The 21,043-nt window shown below is 41.5% G+C and overlaps 1 protein-coding gene across 5 annotated transcripts in view; it reads right to left on the bottom strand.

Annotated features, from left to right (window-relative positions):
- Positions 1 to 21,043, bottom strand: part of LOC126284198 (aminopeptidase N-like) — a 1,000,437-nt gene that overhangs the window by 488,033 nt on the left and 491,361 nt on the right. For 3 of the 5 annotated variants that reach the window (XM_049982953.1, XM_049982955.1, XM_049982957.1), the window contains one exon: positions 20,411 to 20,487. The gene's annotated coding sequence lies outside the window, so the exon portion shown is untranslated. Of the gene's footprint in view, positions 1 to 20,410; positions 20,491 to 21,043 lie in introns of all 5 variants that reach the window. The other 2 variants (XM_049982954.1, XM_049982956.1) reach the window with 1 other exon arrangement.

Below are 21,043 nucleotides of genomic sequence, written 5' to 3'. Positions count from 1 at the left end.
GATTGGAGTTTCGGCACGTGATCATTTCCAAGCAGTGTGGAATGTTGTACCTCACTCGATAACATAAAGCTGTGATGTGCTGTGTAAGAGCTGTTGCATGTGGTGTTGTGAATTTATCTGCTGTTCCATATACCACACACATTATAAAGCTGGGGAAATAATGATATAAAACTTCGGCGTAATTTTATGTAGTAGGCGTGGTCTTTGGCGCTTTTCTGCTACATGAAAACTAAACTTGTTTGGTTATATCATTATGTTACCAGATTTTTAACGGTTATGGTGCATGGCGGCCTTGCCGCAGTGGTAACACCGGTTCCCGTCAGATCACCGAAGTTAAGCGCTGTCGATCTGGGCTAGCACTTGGATGGGTGACCATCCAGTCTCCCGAGCGCTGTTGGCAAGCGGGGTGCACTCAGCCCTTGTGAGGCAAACGGAGGAGCTACTTCAATGAGAAGTGGCGGCTCCGCTCTCCGGAACTAACATACGGCTGGGAGAGCGGTGTGCTGACCACATGCCCCTCCATGTCCGCATCCAGTGACGCCTTTGGGCTAAGTAAGGATGACAGGGCGGCTGGTCGTTACCGTTGGGCCTTCATGGTCAGTTCGGGAGGAGTTCAGTTTAGTTTTTGTCGAGCATGGCACAAGAGAAAAATGCACAACTGCCATTACACAGCATATCACAGCTTTATATTACTGAGTGGGTTAAAACATTCCACACTGCTTGAAAATGACGACCAGTCGAAATTGCAATCGCAATCAATAACGTTTTAGCAACCGAAAGCGGGATGACGTCATTTAAAAACTCCCTCTGAGTTCCCGAAGCATCTCTATAATACTGCTCGAACCTACCGATCACAAGACTATTGCTTCGATGTCTTCCATTAATCTGATCTGGTTCGAATCCCAAACACTGGAAGAGTACTCAAGAATCGGTAGCACTAGCGTTCTATATGCGACGATCTCCTTTACAGTTGAAGCAAACTTGTATGAAATTCTCCCAATAAACCAAAGTCGACCATTCAACTTCCTCACCACGTTCCTCACATGTAAGTTCCATTTCACATCACTTTGCAGTGTTACGGCCAGATATTAAAAACGACGTGACTGTGTCAAGCAGGATACTACTAATGGCGTATCGAACGTTAAGGGTTTGTTTTTCCTACTTATCTGCATTAACTTACATTGTTCTACATTTACAGCTAGCTGCCATTCATCGCATCAACTAGAAATTTTGTCTAAGTCACCTTGTATCTTCGAACCACTCACGTACCTGGGAACCTATTCCATATGCTCGTATCTTCCTTAACACTATACAGCGGGGCACCGAGTCAAATGCTTTCCGGAAACATAGAAATAGAGAATCTGCCTGTTGCCCTTCATCCACAGCTCGCAGTATATCATGTTTCGCACTAGGGATGCTTTCAGAAGCCATGATCCGTGGACCGACGCTTTTCAGTCTGAAGGAAATTTATTAAAAAATGGTTCAAATGGCTCTGAGCACCATGGGACTTAACATCTGTGGTCATCAGTCCCCTAGAACTTAGAACTACTTAAACCTAACTAACATCACACACATCCATGCCCGAGGCAGGATTCGAACCTGCAACCGTAGCAGTCGCGCGGTTCCGGACTGAGCGCCTAGAACCGCTAGACCACCGCGGCCGGCGAAATTTACTATAGTCGAGCTCAGAATACGTTCAAGAATTGCGCAGCAAACCGATGTTAAGGATACTGGTCTGTAATTTTGCGGGTCCGTTCTTTTATCCTCAGGAATCAAATGCGCTTTTTTTCCTTTCGCTTGGGACTTTGCCCTGAGCGAGAGATTCGCGATAAATGCAAGCTAAATAAGGGATCGATATCGATGAGTACTCTTTGTAAAACCGAATTGGGATTCTGTCCGGGTCTGTCGACTTATTTGTTTTCAACTCTTTCGGTTATTTCTCTACGCCAGGGGTGCCTATTACTATGACGTCCATAAGAAGTCTGTGCGGTGGTGAAACGGCTGTATGTCTGCATAATTCTCCTGTGAGAACGATTCCTTAAACGCGCAATTTGAAACTTTGGCTTTCCTTATGCTGTATTCTACTGATACAACAGACTAATCAACGGGTGCGCAGGATGAAAGCCTTAGACCCGCTTAGCGATTTTACGTACGACCAGAATTTTCTCAATTTCTTGATGCAATAATTTACCAACAGCCGTATGTATTGTATAAATTTATTTTACGAACTTTCTTATGTGCTACCAGTTTCGGCATTACATTTATGGCATCGATGTTTGCAAAATGCCCCAGTCTGTGTCCCCTGGCCACCAAGAGCTGTTGTATAGTGCATTGATTCACGGGTCCATTTAAACGGCCGACTTCCGTGAATAGCGATTTTACGACTACGACATGTGGGGCCTGAAGATGGCATCAATGTAATGCCGAACCCGGTAGCACATAAGAAAGTTCATAAAACAAATTTCGACTATACATACGGCTGATGGTAAATTATTGCATCAAGAAATACATGCCAGCCTGTGTACCACAGTCCATAATGGATCAACAAAGAATTTTCTCAGTTTCTCGGCCACATCTTTTGCTAAGGTATGACGGTGGTAGTTGTATGCTTCGCGCTTCGATCTTTCCACAGACGCATGAATCTCTACTAACCTTTGCCTATCGTCATTTGTGTCGTATCCTGCCCACTCGTATAATATAAGGTGCCTAGAAAGCTGTTTTCTCGGATAGCTAGACAACAATTCAAGCAGATCTTATAAATGGAGTTTATTACAGTAGTTAAATTGACAATACTTAACTTTGCCTTTTCACAGGTTTCGCAAGCAATTGGCGGCCTGCACATAATTAATGTGCTTTGCTACGTACAATTTCAATGCAAGCAAAACACAACAGTTAACAAGTCCACGGCTAAAGCGTTTGGATGACGGCTCGTCTTTCAGTGCGGAGCGGCGCTTGTATTCTCTTCGTATAGCACCGATCCTGTCGTGCTCTCGTCCCAGTCAGCCTACTATTGGCTGACATCGTCTCACAGCCCTCTCTGCTGTAACGTTCTAGGCCGAAGTGCCGGCACTTGGTGTTTCGCCGCAAGCATGTATGCGTTCTCTTTTAAAATGAGGATGCAGCAGCCTTTGCTTCCTTAGCATTTTCCAAATTAGGCCACTTCCAGAACTGTGGTAAGTGAAATCCGAGAGTATGAACAGTATCTTTTCTGTGTATGTAAGGTATAAAGAAGTTCTCCAATTCGTTGAAAGATTCCTCGTTAGTCCTTGAAAAATTCCGATAGTTATCTGGTCCTGCTGCAACTTCTCTAAGCATGTTACTGTAGCCGGGTGTAGAACGCCTTACAAACTATTTTTTCACACACCGCAGCGTCCCCTTGCTTTCCTTTTTGCAGCACGTAGCAATTGCAGCCGCAGTATACAGGGTGTTACAAAAAGGTACGGCCAAACTTTCAGGAAACATTCCTCACACAGAAAGAAAGAAAATATGTTATGTGGACATGTGTCCGGAAACGCTTACTTTCCATGTTAGAGCTCATTTTATTACTTCTCTTCAAATCACATTAATCATGGAATGGAAACAGACAGCAACAGAACGTACCAGCGTGACTTCAAACACTTTGTTACAGGAAATGTTCAAAATGTCCTCCGTTAGTGAGGATAAATGTATCCACCGTCCGTCGCATGGAATCCCTGATGCGCTGATGCAGCCCTGGAGAATGGCGTATTGTATCACAGCCGTCCACGATACGAGCACGGGGAGTCTCTACATTTGGGACCGCGGTTGCGTAGACAAGAGCTTTCAAATGCCCCCACGAATGAAAGTCAAGAGGATTGAGGTCAGGAGAGCGTGGAGGCCATGGAATTGGTCCGCCTCTACCAATCCATCGGTCACCGAATCTGTTGTTGAGAAGCGTACGAACACTTCGACTGAAATGTGCAGGAGCTCCATCGTGCATGAACCACATGTTGTGTCGTACTTATAAAGGCACATGTTCTAGCAGCACAGGTAGAGTATCCCGTAGGAAATCATGACGGTGCATCGAGGAAGTACAGTACATAATGATGAAACTAAAATGAGCTCTAACATGGAAACTAAGCGTTTCCGGAGACATGTCCACATAACATCTTTTCTTTATTTGTGTGTGAGAAATGTTTCCTGAAAGTTTAGCCGTACCTTTTTGTAACACCCTGTATACATGCTCTACATGATCGCGCGCCGACATGGTCGCTATAAAGAAATCTTTCTAACTGACATGTTCCAGTCATAAATATTGAGCAGTAATAATGCTCCGCTCTTGATCTTGCATTTTAAAATATTGACACAATATTACCGCGTAAGAAATACTCAGTTTAGGCAATAAATATTTCAGTCTAGGTACTGGACTAGGTTTGTAGCAGACCCAGAGTGCAAATCCCCGTCCTCCAATCCACATTTAGATTCGAGGCGCTTACCTAAACTGCTTGCTGCAAATACCGCAGCGAGCGAGATGGCGCAGTAATTAGGACACTGGAATGGCATTCGGGAGGACGACGGTCCAAATCCGTATCCTGCCATCCAGATTTAGGTTTTTCCTGATTTCCCTAAATCGCTCCATACAAATACCGGGATTTGAAAGGGCACAGCAGCTTTCATTCTCCATGTTGCACATTAAGAGCTTGACCTCCGTCTCTAACGACCTCGATATCGACGGGCGCTAAAACCCTAAAACCATAATCACACTCCCTTCCTCCCTTCCCTTCATCACAGAGATTTCTTTGAAACCAACACGATAGTTCTTCCGTAATAATTGACGAACCTATGTTACTGATAATCTCGTTACCGACGAAGATGTTAGACTCAAGTCTTTCTTCCTCCTACCTAAATTATTCTTTCTGATGCTCAATGGACTGCTTTAGTTGCTTTGAATACTACGTTTTCAAACACACTCAAAGCATTGAATGGTTTTCGACAAAATCCACAGTGAAAAAAAAGAAACTATGTAAATGGGTGTCAGGAGGCCTGAGGACATGAATTTGTGCGAAATGGAGCGTTTTTTGTTTCTACCAGTTCTATAAACTGTGCCTATAACAGCAAAATATCTTTGCAGCGCCTTTTGAACTCTTATAGCAGAAATACGTATGATAACAACTACGTATGGGACTAATTCTCTGCGTTCACTCTTTACTTCTCACCCTAGGTATAGACGATAACTTTGAGACTTTCTCAGCGTTCGGAGCGTACTATGTTAAGTGATTCTATGGTGACATTTTTATATATAGGAACTGGCTCAATCACGTCATTGAGACGTCACGCATAGGTACCCACAATCTTTGCTGGTACAACCTTTGAGTCAATCACTGTCCTTTTGTGTTAGTTCTCTTGTCATTCTGTCATTAGAGAGGATATTCGACCAAAAGGATGGTTCAAATGGCTCTAAGCACTATGGGACTTTATATCTGAGGTCATCAGTCCCCTAGACTTAGAGCTACCTAAACCTAACTAACCTAGAGACGTCACACCCATCCATGTCCGAGGCAGGATTCGAACCTACGACCGTAGCAACCGCTGGGATCCAGACTGAAGCGCCTAGAACCGTTCGGCTACCACGGCCGGCGGCCAAAATAACTTTTCTGCCAGTTTCCTACTTAATTCCCACTGAGCACGTGCGGGCGGCATTGGGAAGACGTAGTTTAGCACGTCCACATGCACCAATGATCATCCATTGGTTGTCAACAGTGCTGGTGGAGGAATGGAACGCCCTAGCGCAAGGACTCCTTACCAACCTTGTGGGTAGCATGAGAGAACGTTGCAGAGCATGCTCTGCAGTCCGTGGTGATCACACGTCTTATTAACAGCCATGTCCCGCGTTTTGTAATGTCCAGGGGAGCATCATAAATCACGGTGACTTCAGTGTAATTGATGTATATTAATAAAATTATTTCTGTTCCTCTAATTACGTTTTTCCTTCAGTTATTAATATATTTCAATAAAAATGTCATTTCTTTTCGTTTCAATGCGTATTTCTTTCAGTTACCTTCTACACTGTACTGTAGCAGTTCTTTTTATGTACGGTCCAAGTTTCGTAGAGCTATGTCACTTGGCAGTGACACTTTATGTTACAGTTACTTTCGTGCACACCAGTGAAATATCGAAACCTAATCTATTACATATTATCTTTCCATCGTTAATATTTTTTATTATTTCTGTTATATATACACAACTTGCCATTAAAATTGCTACACCATGTTGATGACGTGCTACAGACGCGAAATTTAACCGACAGGAAGAAGATGCTGTAACATCAGATGATAATCTTCTCAGAGCATTTACACAAAAGTTGGTGCCGGTGGCGACACCCACAATGTACTGACATGAGGAAAGTTCCCAACCGATTTCTCATACACAAACAGCAGTTGACCGGCGTTGCCTGGTGAAACGTTGTTGTGATGCCTCGTGTAAGGAGGAGAAATTGAGTACCATTACGTTTTCGACTTTGATAAAGGTCGGACTGTAGCCTACCTCGATTGCAGTTTATCGTATCGCGACATTGCTGCTCGCGTTGGTCGAGATCTAATGACTGTTAGCAGAATATGGTATCGGTGGGTTCAGGAGGCTAATACGGAACGCCGTGCTGGATCCCAACAGCCTCGTATCACTAGCAGTCGAGATGACAGGCATCTTATCCGCTTGGCTGTAACGGATCGTACAGCCACGTCTCGATCCCTGAGTCAACAGATGAGGACGTTTGCAAGACAACAGCCATCTGCACGAACAGTTCGACGACGTTTGCAGCAGCATGGACTGTCAGCTCGAAGACCATGTCTGCGGTTACCCTTGACGCTGCATCACAAACATAAGCGCCTGCGATGGCGTACTCAACGACGAACCTGGGTGCACGATTGGCAAAACGTCATGTTTTCGGATGAATTCAGGTTCTGTTTACAGCATCATGATGGTCGCATCCGTGTTTGGCGACATCGCGATGAACGCACATTGGAAGCGTGTATTCGTCATCGCCATACTGGCGTGTCACCCGGCGTGATGATATGCGGTGCCATTGGTTACACGTCTCGGTGACCTCTTGTTCGCATTGACGGCACTTTGAACAGTGGACGTTACATTTAAGATGTGTTACGACCCGTGGCTTTACCCTTCATTCGATCCCTGCGAAACCCTACATTTCAGCAGGATAATGCACGACCGCGTGTTGCAGGTCCTGTACAAGCCTTTGTTTGACTGCTGTCCTGACCACCACATTCTCCAGATCGCTCACCAATTTAAAACGCCTGGTCAATGGTGGCCGATCAACTGGCTCGTCACAATACGCCAGTCACTACACTTGAACTGTGGTACCGTGTTGAAGCTGCGTGGGCAGCTGTGTTTGATTCTATGCCCAGGCGGATCAAGGCCGTTTTTACGACCAGAGGTGGTTGTTCTGGGTACTGATTTCTGAGGATCTATGCACCCAAATTGCGTGAAAACGTAATCACATGTCAGTTCTAGTATAATATTTTGTCCAGTGAATACGCGTTTATCATCTGCGTTTCTTCTTGGTGTAGCAATTTTAATGGCCTGTAGTGTATTATGCAAAAATAGATATGAACAAACAAAAGTATCTTGCCTGACATTACCTCTAATTACATTTTTTGCCGTGCTATTTGGTATTCTCAGTTATCAATTTTTTTATGTTGTAAGACTGATAACAGTAAGCGTGAAAGATTCATCACCCTTGATATTCTCGTAGACTACAGTATTCCTTTTTCCAAATGGGGCGATTTATTACATTTAACTTACATTCCTTTTTCTCTGAACGAGCTAGAAATGTTTAGTCTAGATCATGTCTCGCACAAAGAAAATACAAGAGTGCTGTTCAACTACTTAGCGCTCCTCCTGTTTCTTGATTTCCTTGTTTCAGACGAACACTGTCTTGGTGTCGTCTTCCGCTTCGACGTCTCACCCATTCCTCTTGGCGACTGCCGGAATTCATGTAAACACGCCAGAAGTGCGCCTCCGAGTGCTGGCGGCAGCGTCGTTTACGACTACGGGGGCGAGGATTACGTGGCGAATAGCGCTCACAATTACAGGACGGCGCAGGGGGTGGTGGAAACGTGCCAGACTTGTGAATAAGCAAACGTCGCGGGAGCGGGACGGGGATCCGCCGTCTCCGGCAGATGCTTCCCCCTCCCAGGCGTGACATTACAAGAGGCCGGCGAGGCGGTGCCCGCCGACGTCGTCAACAACTGCGAAACTGGAGGGAAATTTCCTGCAGAATACCGAGAGCGCTAAACACGAAAACAAAGGACACTCCCTGAGTGAAGCAGCTGAGTCTCAGAAATTTAGCAGTTACTGCTGTTTCTGTTGTGTTCACTCGATAAGCCAATTTACGATTTCGAGGAGTGAATGGATGCATATTGTATATCTCTTATCTGTTATTACATCCGTTGTGCAAAATTATATTCTAGGTAATCAGTAGTTCTGCATTCAGGCTGACTAGGTCGCAGTGGTAAAAGGCAAACGTCAGGCAAGGGATTACTTTATTGCTCATATTGCCCGTTTCGGAATTTATCGATCATTAGAGATCTACAAAAATCAAATATAAAAATATATAGTAATGGGTGGCTGTAGCATTCCTCTGTGATTGAAATCACCCGCCACAGACAACACCCAAGAGGGATTGCTACACGTTGATATGGCGTTTCCAGTTATATGTGAAATAAAAATTCGCAGCCTACTGACACACACAAGAAGACATTTTTGCCGCCAGGCGGTATTACAGAAATATATAGTGGCGTTGAGGCGCATCAGCTGCTGTACATTTATTATAATACCGTGTGTCTGATTGTTGTCAACGAACTTACTGTAAAAGGTCTTACTCCCTTCTCAACCAATGCCTCCCTTTCGTGCCCCTCATCTCTTTATTACTGCCATCTGGTGTCTCTACAAATTGTAAATAGCCTTTCGCTCCCTGTATTTGATCCCTGCCACCTTCAGAATTAGAGAGAGATTATTCCAGTCAACGTTGTCAAAATCATTTCACTAAGTCTACAAATGCTAGAAACGTAGGTTTGCCTTTCTACGAAATCCAAACTCATCTTCTCCGACGTCGGCTTCTATCAGTTTTTCCATTCGCCTGTAAGGAATTCGTGTTAGTATTCTGCAACCGTGACTCATTAAACTGATTCTTCGGTAATTTTCACACTTGTCAGCACTTGCTTGGAATTATTATTTTCCCCTTGAAGTCTGAGGGTATTTCGGCAGTCTCAAGCGTCTTGCTCACCATATGGTAGAGTTCTGTCGTGGCTGGCTCTCCCAAGGCTATCAGCAGTTCTAATGGAATGTTATCTACTCCCTGGGCGTGTTTAGACTTGTCAGGTGTTACGAAATGCTTTCACCCACATAACCTAGAGCTAGATGTGGCTTACCCTCACAGGTTTTCTTTCCTTACAGTAAGTACTATGTGTACCAAATTTCACTAAAATAGATCCAGTGGTTTAGGTGGAGATGTGGGACGTTCATAAATGCACACACACATCAATTTTTGTATATAGGAATAGACAGGATTCATTCCTAACTGTGGTCCAGTTTTACGTAAAAACGTCGAAGTCTGTATCTTACTCAAAGGACTGCCAATTGTCATGCTTATTTATGTTAATGGAGTACAAAAAACGTGCAGTACGTTCGAAAAAGTATATCAGTATTTTATATTTTTGCAATAGAAGAAATGAAATTAATGTGGATACTACATATCAGTTTGGAAAGAAAGTTATAGATAAAACACAAGTCGTCCTTCTGTACAAATATTTACCTAGCTTTCGATCGCTTTCAGTAGACGAATCAGTACCCTCATCACACGTCACCTCGTGCAAAGTGGGGTTGGCGTAGCAAAGCGACAGAACTCAGGTCTATGGAACAGGTAGTTTCAAGTGCAGAAAGCAGTCGAAAAATGTAATACATCAAAATTACAATTCATGTCGGTAACTAAAATTTTGTCAACGGACTTTTTTTCAAAGTTGAGTTACTACGGGAAAAAAATTAACACAGGTCTCGACCTGACAAGTCTGACCATTCCCTCATCAGGCTCACTGACCATGGGACAAGTTCTTGGAAACTGCATCTACAATATCCTACCAAATGGGTCCACAGCTCCTTTGTCCATCAGAGCCTCTGTACTTGGCATACTAAAAAGCATCCTCATCTTACAGCTCAGGGTGGTTGGATCTTCCGTCTGATTCACACTCTACAACGAATAACTAACACAACTGTTAGATTAGAAACGGTATTAATACCACAATAAACATCCTGCAGCTGATGGAAAAGACAGTCCATAAGAAAACACAAGCAGCAGCATAAAGAAAGAGAATATTAACGCAATGTTGTACTACAAACTGTGCACCAGCAAAAAATCTTTTGAGCGATGAAGATGAAAATACATTAACACATTGTCGACAGCACATACAGTTTACCCAGTTATCAATAAACATTAAGTTGTTATACTGAGACTGATGAAACCGAATTCACGAGTTAAGGAATCCTAGGAGCAATCGTTGGTTTTCATAATAATATCTCATCTGATTTGTCTGTTTGCTATGAGATCAGCATGACAGTTTTTCCGTCTTGATTTGGCATTCAGTTCTAGTATCCTATTTACCTCGATTGTTGATATGAATAAACCATATCTGGTAGAGGCCAAAGACAATAATGAATATACCGCAAGTAAAGGGACACATACCCCAGTCTACGACAAACAGTTACGAAAGTATATAGGGGAAAAAAATGCAACATGAATCCTTTTGGGTCAAGTTCCTACACGCCAGCCGCTTGGAGCGCTAGCATCGTTTCAGCTGTAAAAAGTTTTTACACCTGAAGAGTTGCTAGTGCTCCACGCAGCTGGTGTCTAGTAACAAAAGAATGGGAAGACATAAACGGAGAACTGTTAATGGTGTTACTTCCATATTTCCCAATCACTAAACGTATTGGTGACTTATCCAATACGAAAAGGAAAACGTGTATGAAAGAAATGTCCCGTCTCCTTTTAATGCCAACATATAATAAGAAGTTGCAGTGCATTGTAATATAAAGAGTTGACAGTAGCAGAGTTGTAACCGCATCATCGAAAATAGTTAAAGACAGGAAATGAATTGTGACTTGATGTGTTTAAGTTCAAAAGGAACTGTTTACAAGTATACATACCTGGGTGCTTGGCACGAACTTTATGAATGCTGATGTTTTGCTCCGATTGCACTTCGTTTCACAAGTTTCTTTGCGGATTTCATACCCATTTTTATACGTTCCAAACTAAGCACGTTTTTTACACTCTTGGGGATATTTTTTATTGCTGATATAACTTACACCGGAACAGTAAACTCCGTAATACGACCTCAATTGTGCTTTGAATGTGCCTCAACACTCCATATATTATACAATTCACAGTCATTTCGCAATTTGCTTCTACACGCCAGCCGCTTGGCAACTGTGTGGTAGCGGTTGGAACTGCGGGAGTTCGGCGAGTGTTTTTCATACGCTGTGTACAAACTCTGTCTTTTATCGCTGCCAAATTTCAACTATTTTCGGCGTTCATCTAATTTTTCTCTCTGCAGGCCACAGCGAATTCATGTAATGTCTTTCCTGTTTCAGCCGTGGCAGAGTATACCGTTTTGATATTAGTCGTGTAGCACATGATCTCCACGTTTAATGCAGAAAAATTTGTACTGTTTTCTTTCCAGGAACATTGGAATTGTGTTTCTATCTCTTGTAGTTTGAAAGTGGACGTCCTTGGTTCTATGAATTAAATCATTTTTTATTATGTTATATTACATTGTATAATCGCCATAGCTAGCAGCTTGTACATGTAGACTGATATGTTCATTAAAGGAGAATAAAATATGGATTACAATGAAAAGATCTTTTTATTATAATCATTACTGTAAGTCCTTTATTAAACACTTTTGTATCAGTTACGTTTTGTGTTCCTGGAATTAAGAAAATCTACGATTTGAACTTGTTTTCGTGACACCAGGTCTCACAACTCACAACTTCAACAAAGCTCTGCCAGTGTCAGTCTTGGTGGGGGTTTAAACACGATCCTGTACGTAACCAGACAGATAAGGGTCGCAAGGTGTGAGGTCTGGGACATTGGATTGGAAGAGAATCAGGTCTTCTGATCTCGTACCCTATGAATTTTATCTGTGTGGTTAGGTAAAAGACATCGTGTTTACTCATCTATGACTGACACTCCTGAAAGTCTGCGACATCGCACTGTTTAATTTGTGCGTTCGATAGCGATAGCTCATCTGCTTTGTATATGGCAGAAAATGAGCCACCGTTTTGATATTAGTCGTGTAGCACATGATCTCCCCGTTTAATGCAGAAAAATTTGTACTGTTTTCTTTCCAGGAACATTGGAATTGTGTTTCTATCTCTTGTAGTTTGAAAGAAGTAAATAAGTAAATGTCTGAAATCTGTTCCTTCTTTTTGAATAGCCCCATATGAAGTTAAGGTAGCTACCACACATCCCAGTAGGGGAATTCAGATTTCATATACCTACCTCAAGTCCCTACAAAGTTAGTTTTGCCTCTATGACTGTGAAACCAGGAGTCTGACTATCGACAGTATTGCTTTTTAGCTTCCAATCAGGAATTAATTGTGCGAGCAAAATGATCTCAGCCAAGTCTCACCTGACGTGACTGAATACTCTGTAATGCAAACAATAATGAAAACCATTATTAATTTTTAATTATAGTTTAATTTTAGGCAAATATTGACCTGATTATTTTGTGTCCTCCTTTGGCATTATTTTTTGTGTCATACGCTAACTGAGAATAAAATTAATATACCGATAGCTGGGATGTTACAAAGAAAAAGATTTATAATATTTAAGTCGGATCTAAATAGTGTGTCTAGTTGGTATTTTATTTCCACGAAGGAAAAATTGTATCTAAAAATTTTATCTTCATAAATGGGAAGATATTTTTCTTCTTCAAAACGATACGAGTATGAAATGATAGACGCAGGTAATTTTCTCGATGTCATTTATTGAACATATATTTTCCGATATCCCATCACGTTGACGACGCAAAATAAATCTATCAAGCACGTGTCGCTGTGCTGACAGCAGAAAATATATCTTGTGTCAATCATGTCTGAAAACAACAGAAATCGCATTACTTCACACGACGAGAAGAGCTCTGCGTCCTGCGGAAGTCCGAAAAATATATATTCTGGAAAACATCGCGTTGTCAGTATACGTATTTACGCAATAAAATATGAAAAATCCTACCACTTAGACAAACATATATATCACAAATGTTATACAGAACTATGTAAGCTTTGTAATCGCAGACTGGCGATAGATACATAGGGTTGCTGTCGCAGATTTAGAATGAAGTTTTGTTTGTTGATACGTGTATTTGCAGATACTATGTAAGTAACTTAACTCTTCAGAAACCACCTCGAAAGTATATACGAGCGGATATCGTGATAAATATATTTTTGTTATTAAATTTAAACCAAAAACGCAAAAATAAAACCAGTGGCGTTAAATGTTAATAACGCAGCCAATTTCTGTGCATGACGTTTCAGTCCACGTCAGACAATTGTTTCCAATCTAAATGTATAGTAAGATCTTTGTGTTAGAAACACCACGCACCAAGAATTTCATTAGAATCTAAAAATTAAAGTTGCATGCAGAGAAATTAATTGACGCCTGGACACAGTGAATAACTGGCAGTAAACAACTTAAAACACTGTTGTCAACCTAAGTTATCCAGTTAAATTTCTAAAAAACGTGTCAACTGAAATGAAATTAGCTATTTTTATAAATCATTTCTCTCTCATTTATTAAAAGTATTAATGTATATAAAATAAACAGCGTGTTATTTTCCGGAATGTAATCTTGTGGGTAATCACCTACAATTTTCATAGTTTATATATTCAATGAAATGATATAGACTTTTCCATTCTTACAGTCTGTGCATCGCGCGACGTGATAACTACGGTTCTAAAGGTTACTATGCCACTATACTTTAACATTAATCCATACAAAATTACGCAGCTAACAGGTTTAACATTAATTTTGTTTTTTTGCCACGTGTGTGGTCTATAAGCACATTTGGTTTATGTCGCTTCTCTCTGAGCCGGCCGCGGTGGCCGTGCGGTTCTAGACGCTCCAGTCAGGAGCCGCGCTGCTGCTACGGTCGCAGGTTCGAATCCTGCCTCGGGCATGGATGTGTGTGATGTCCTTAGGTTAGTTAGGTTTAAGTAGTTCTAAATTCTAGGGGACCGATGACCACAGCAGTTGAGTCCCATAGTGCTCAGAACCATTTGAACCATTTTTTTCTTCTCTCTGAGTTTAAGTTTCTTGGTAGCGATGCTGTTACCAAAAGCGTTGAAAAAATTACAGAGAACGAAATCATTGTTAATTATGAATGTACATTAACAAAAGAAGGCCGAAACGATAGATTTCTGTCTTAGAGTACTCCTTCACCGAAACAACTCCCTTGGCACTTCCTAGTTTCAGTTGCGTTATATGGAAATAACAGAGTCAGCTCAAATCGCAAGGGGAAAGGTAATTTGGCTCGGTGTCCGTTACATTGCATATCGAATAAGAGCTGATCCTTCTTGTAGCAATAGCTGATCGTAGGTCTCTGGATCAACGATGTGTGCCATATGATTGTAAAAAAAAAGTGCAGGTTGTTCCAGAAGAATCACAGAAAAGATTCTCAGAACTACGCAAATGCCGGTTCGGTAGTGACGTCATAATGATGACTTTTCTGGAGATAAAAAAAAAGCCTCTGCAGGAATCCACTTGGTGGATTCCTCCGTGTGAAAGCGTGTGAAACGAGGAGAGTTGCAAATGGTTCAATTTTGATTCCACTCCTATTTCTTAGGTATATTCCTTCAGTAAACACTCATTAAGCGGAATATGCACTTTCTGCAGACGATGCCAGTTCTGTAATAAATCCCATCACAGAGAAAGGAACGGAAAATAAATTATTAATGACGTTTTTCATAAAATTTCTGAATGGTTCTCTGGTAATGGAACAATGGACCCTCCCTTAAAACACACTGTACGTAGTTTTATACAGCAAAAGGTATCATACCAACAACTGACGTAGCAGATGAGCTGGGATCACTAAACAGGGCAAAATGTTCCAAGTTTTTGAGTGCATGTTTTTATGAAAATTTGAACTGGACAAACATGTTACTGAGCCGTTCAAACGGACAAAGTTCAATTACTTTTGCCCTTCGTATTACAGCTAGGCTTGGAGACCAAAGACTCAAGCTTCTAACATATTTTTCATACTTTCACTCAATAATTTCAAAATGGTTCAAATGGCTCTGAGCACTATGGGACTCAACTGCTGTGGTCATCAGTCCCCTAGAACTTAGAACTACTCAAACCTAACTAACACAAGGACATCACACACATCCATGCCACAGGCAGGATTCGAACCTGCGACCGTAGCGTCGCGCGGTTCCAGACTGTAGCGCCTAGAACCGATGCCTCAATAATTTCTACGGAATAATGTTCTGGGTTAGCTCACCACTTAGAGACGAAATATTGACAGTACGAAAGCTACCAGTAACAGTACAATTCAGTGATCACCCACTGTAATCTTGCATGTGTGTCTTTAAGGAATAAGGTATTGTAACGCCACCTTCACCATAAATATGTTCGTTAACGAACTTCATCAAAATGATCTATACCAATTACAGGAAAATAGTGATGTCCACACTTGCGACACTAGACGAAAAAATGACCTTACTACCCATTATTAAAGAATTCATTTTGTCAAGAAGGAATTCAGTATGTATCAATAAAACTTTTTGATCATTATTCCAATAACATAAAATATCTGATTGATAGTAAAGCAAGTTTTAAATCTGACTTAAAATCATTTATTCTCGACACCTTCTTGTGTTTCATAAACGAAATTGTATTTAAAGCTGGTGGCTGTAAAACAGATAATTTTAAATGCAGTTTCGTGAATGTTCTCTTAAACCAAAACACAGCCTATTCCCGGTGGGGGATTTATAATTCAAAAAGTATGACAGAAAATAATACGTTCGTTATTGTTAAATTTTGACAATGTACCATTTAGGAGCTTGTAAATCGCCAGCATGTAGACATGCACTAAAATTAATCATGTATACGTGCCCTGTAAACTGGTGCGTTCGAAATCGTTTCGACAAAAAATTGTTCTAATGATTTTTAGTATCCCGACCAACGGACGTACAGATGGCATAGACGAGATGGAGTAGGTCTCACGACAGAGTCGTGCGGAATTCGATATTCCGAGATCCACAGTGTCAAGAGTGTGAAAAAACATTCACACATTTAAGTTTGTATTTGATGTTAATTTATTCATTGTTCCCGAAACTAAGTTATTTTTATCGCCTCTCTACATTTTATATCCTCTTTTCATCTGCCGTTGTTAATTATTTTGTTGACAAAGTACAGAAAGTCGTCTCTAGTTCCACACGATCACTTCAAATTCGCGTATAAACGGAAACGAAAATAAAACTTCACGGAGTTTACTGTGGAATCAACATCTCTGTGTTAGAGTAAGAGGCACAGAACGGCTTTTACCAAGCTTAATGTTGAGTTCTAAATTAAAACTTCAGCCTACTATTGGTGACAACTTCACGTTCTCCCATCTATCATATCACTGGTCCCTCCGTGGCATATGTAACAGCACTAGTAGCCAAAACTTGTAATAGAACAGCACTGACAGCTGTAAGGTATGCTCGGATTGTTCTGGTGGTACAGCGTATCTCTAATAAGTCAGACTCCAGGTTCCATCCTGGTCTGGCGTACTGTTTCCGCCTTTCATATCTGTTAACGAGTAGGAGACTGGTGATAATGTTGCTGCTAACTGACGTGTGTCTAATGACATAAGCCAAATAACTACTGAACATAGCACCCATTCTGTCCCAAACCTACATATTTCACAAAACCTGTCCTATTTATAGGTCGACAGGTTGCTCGGTCAGAGTCTTAAGAATTATAGACTTGACTGGATGATCAGAAAATTTAGATATTTAAAAAAAACGGTAAATACGATATCTCTTCGCATTCCTCTCGGAGTAAAATTGACATCTGAAGCCGTTTTAACTTCTACCGTTACTCTGGCGTTTCTTTATTCAGCGCACGCAGCTGCGGTTACAACGTGAAAGTAGTTTCTGCCCACAACCAGACGGTCTCACGCTTGGAGAAGGAATACGGAAATCAGGGGATCAGAGGAAAGTAGGTGGAAAGCAAGCAGAGCCTCGGGCTTCATGGGTGGCTTTTCTCCGATAGGATTAAGCTCAACGCCACCTCGTTATTGAAGACAGGACGTATTACTGTTAAGCAAAACCGTGACCACTTTTAGTACAATGAAAGAAATCATCGTCTGAATCACTATATTCATTCACTTGATTCTGATTTCTTTCCTTGCCGGACAAGGCACGCATTTCCTAGAGGTACAGTGACAACTTCCTGTACAACAGGAGAAAATTATTTATTTATTTAGCGTATGGCTCATAACATCACAGTAAAAATTACAGAAGCAACACGATTTTTAAAAAAGTCACATATTTATAAACAGAACAATAAATAACCGTTTGTATATAAGGACACCACCAATTGTAAATTTACAGTCACAGAAGAGCAATCACAAACAAACGTACAGCTTAGATAATATATAGTCGATTGCCTCTTGGGCCGCCATTAGGAAATCCTGTGAGTCATCCTCATGTGCCCTTACTGGGCATCCTGCACGATGTGTTTGACCGTCTGTCTCTCAGCGCCACAGTCGCAAGCGGCCGAAGGAAGTTTACCCCATCTGTGTAAGGAGTCGGCGCATCTCCCACAGTTGGTTCTTATGCGATTAAGAGTTGACCAAACTTTGCGAGGGCAATCAACAGAAATAGAAGAAAATATCGTTTAGATAGATGAATTTGTTACTTTCATGAAAATGTTTTCTGTCATTACAATGCTACGTGTTTCTTAACACGACTCGTTAATTTTACGGATCGATACACGATGTTCTCTTCGAGCCCTGTATACGTGTAGCACTCCCGAAATAACTGCTTGCACGAATCCGGTAAAATATGAACTTCTAGTTGTTGCAAGTGAAATGTCTGATTAGAAAGCGTAAATTGACAAACAGAAACTGTACAGAAATACTTTTAGAAACTTCTGAGATAGGTTCCTTACACCAAAACAAGAAATAAACGTCTACTAAACATGGGCTCTAAAATAAATACCTTAAGAACTATGAGCACGTCTTCATCTTCGGCACTGTGAAACTTATCTTTTCTACTGCAAGCTCTTTCCTTCCCATATTTTGAGAGATGGTTGTACGGACCAAAACAATAAAAATATGTCCAGTAAACACGCTCTAAATAGCATATCTTAAGGGCTATGAGCAATTGTCTATTTTCGCAACTGTGAAACGCATCTATTGAACAAGTCCTCGTATCTCTTAAAGTATGCGTTTTAGAACTCATGTTGACTAGATTGGTTTTGCATTGAATGATCGTTCCTGTCATATTCTTAAAAATCGACCGTTTGTCCTGGGACACTCTGTATACAGGGTGGGCAACATAAAATTGGCCCAGAAAATATTCCACTTAAAAGAGCAACCCATCGTACATCATCAGCACCAGGATACATCTCACTAGGAGGAATCCAGAGTTTGTATGTTTTTTGGATACTTGTTTCTTGTCTCTGGCCATACTATTTCCTGACAAAATTTTGAAAGTAAAGACCTTGCAATAGAAGAGATCTGTTTCACAGCATCGAAAATGAACAAGTGCTCATAGCTCATACAGATTTTAGAGCTGATATCTTTGTTTACTAGATTTATTTTCTTGTGTTGGTGTAAGGAACTTGTCCCCAAAAATTTGTAAAACTAGTTTTGAGACACAGTATGCAGCGTTATACAGGGTGTATGTAGGTATTTATGTATTACACCGGGGACATGGAAAAGGCAGAGAGGCTTCGTCCCGCCATAGCCCTCAGTGGTTCACAACCCCACAACAGGCCACAGCAGTCCACCCACGCCACCGGCGGCCCACGCTGAACCCAGAACTTTTGTGTGGTTTGACCCCCAGCCCGCATTAGCCGAGGTAGATGGAAAACCACTTTATAAATCATCCACGGGCTGGCCGGCGCACGGGACCTCGACACTAATATGCTGTGCAGATTCATGCAGGGGACCGGCACGCCTTCCCGCCCAGAGAGCTCCCTGTTAGACTGCGCTGTTAGCCAGGCAGATACAGGCTGTAACTGGTATAAGTGCAAATACTTTTGTATGTTGTTCCTTAATATGTACACACATCAGTGTGTTAGTTGTTCCTTCTCTGCGTCAAACAGTCCGCCTGTCCACACCTTAATAACTGACCTGCTGCCCAAGAAAAATAAACATTAATGCCTTGCTCTTGCCACATGTAATTATTTGTCTGCAGATGATGTAAATACTGATGTAATGTTGTTCAGTAAAACGTCCTCAGTCATTAACAGAGGTATCTGCACTTGTACTCATTGCACAGCGTATAGCCAAAACGCTTCACAACTAGCCTTCAGTGTATTATGGCTACTTCCGAAGATGATCCACGTACCTCACAGAGTCCTAAAACAGCGTTAATATTCGACGAGATTTCTGGAATACAGCATGCGGTACAGTACTTCGAGTCACGTTGAAAGTATCTGGACATACATACAGCCGAAATATCGGTGCTCATAGCACTGGATGCCTGGCAGTATTCCGTGAAATCCCTTCGATACATTGGATAAACTGACTACAGAATTAATAATCTTAATGGATGCTGAAGATCCTGAAATATTATTAGTGTCCTTTGTAAAGTTACCGCTAGACACAACAACAGAATAGCACTAAAATCACGCTGTGAGCAATTTGTACTTTAAGCATTATAATGCACGATCAACGTCATCTTATTCACATAATCTTTTTTCCATTGGCTCACAGCTTTGAGACGGCACTCATCGTCACGAGGGGTAGTGCCTTACATCATTGACAACAGGTCTACGATCCGGCACTGAAGCTTACATACGCTATTACTTCAACGGAGATCATCCGTAGTTCCACGGGAAGGTCAGCAGTCTCGATTTGTGGAGAGCAGTATATGTGGTCGGCGAGTCTTTTGAGGGCAGATGTTCAATCACATGCACAATTAACTGTTCAATTAGACGTAATTAACATGATGTACTGGAGACATGAAAATTTGCCTTCCGTCGATGGCAGCGAACAGTTTGATCGTGTCCGAAGTTCACGGTGTCCACAAAATTGATAATACATGTCTGTTGGCCGTCATTCTGCGAGTATGGAGACTATATGTTTTTCCATGAGATTAGTGTCGTTACCTTTCCTAAAATATTCCACTTGTTTGTTATTTGAATAATTTTGATTATAATCTTACTCACCCTCCTCTGCAGCTGAAGTTGGGTGACGGTGTGCTCCAGTACGATGACTCTACGCCTGGCTGGAGCTGGATCGAATCCTGCTAGAGAAAAACACCAGTATTTAGCGGTCAAGCAGAAGAAACGAGGTGTACAGTTGTAAAGAAGCATGCAACATTAGGTTGTGTTTGTTGTGTAAGGGGAATCAACAGCACGATTGCCAGCGACCTTGACAAATTAGAGATGAATACGTTTAAAATACTAAAAACTGAAAAAATGTAAAATAAAAACACTCCACCTTTCTTATTCTCATTGAGGCCAATCCACATATTCACACAGTGACTCAAATTACAGAAGACTGTAAGTTTGGTCAATCTGCTAAAAGTTTTATAGCATTGATGAAATGAAGATTTGACTAAAATAAGGACACAGCATCACTCCCAGAGCAACTGCATGAGCCAGCCACTCTGTTGACACATTGGAAATTCCTCCACAGTAAATCTAAGGTACAAGTCGGGCATTTTACAGAATCTTAAATTTGTATTGTATTGTATGGAAATGGGGATCTAGAAACGACGGAGACGCTTCATCCCCGCCATAACCGGGAGTGGTACACAACCCCACAACAGGCTACAGCAGTCCACTCACCCCACCGTC

Source organism: Schistocerca gregaria, chromosome 8 (assembly GCF_023897955.1).
Source record: "Schistocerca gregaria isolate iqSchGreg1 chromosome 8, iqSchGreg1.2, whole genome shotgun sequence".
Lineage (NCBI taxonomy): Eukaryota > Metazoa > Arthropoda > Insecta > Orthoptera > Acrididae > Schistocerca > Schistocerca gregaria.
This window is presented reverse-complemented; position numbering and strand designations above follow the sequence as displayed.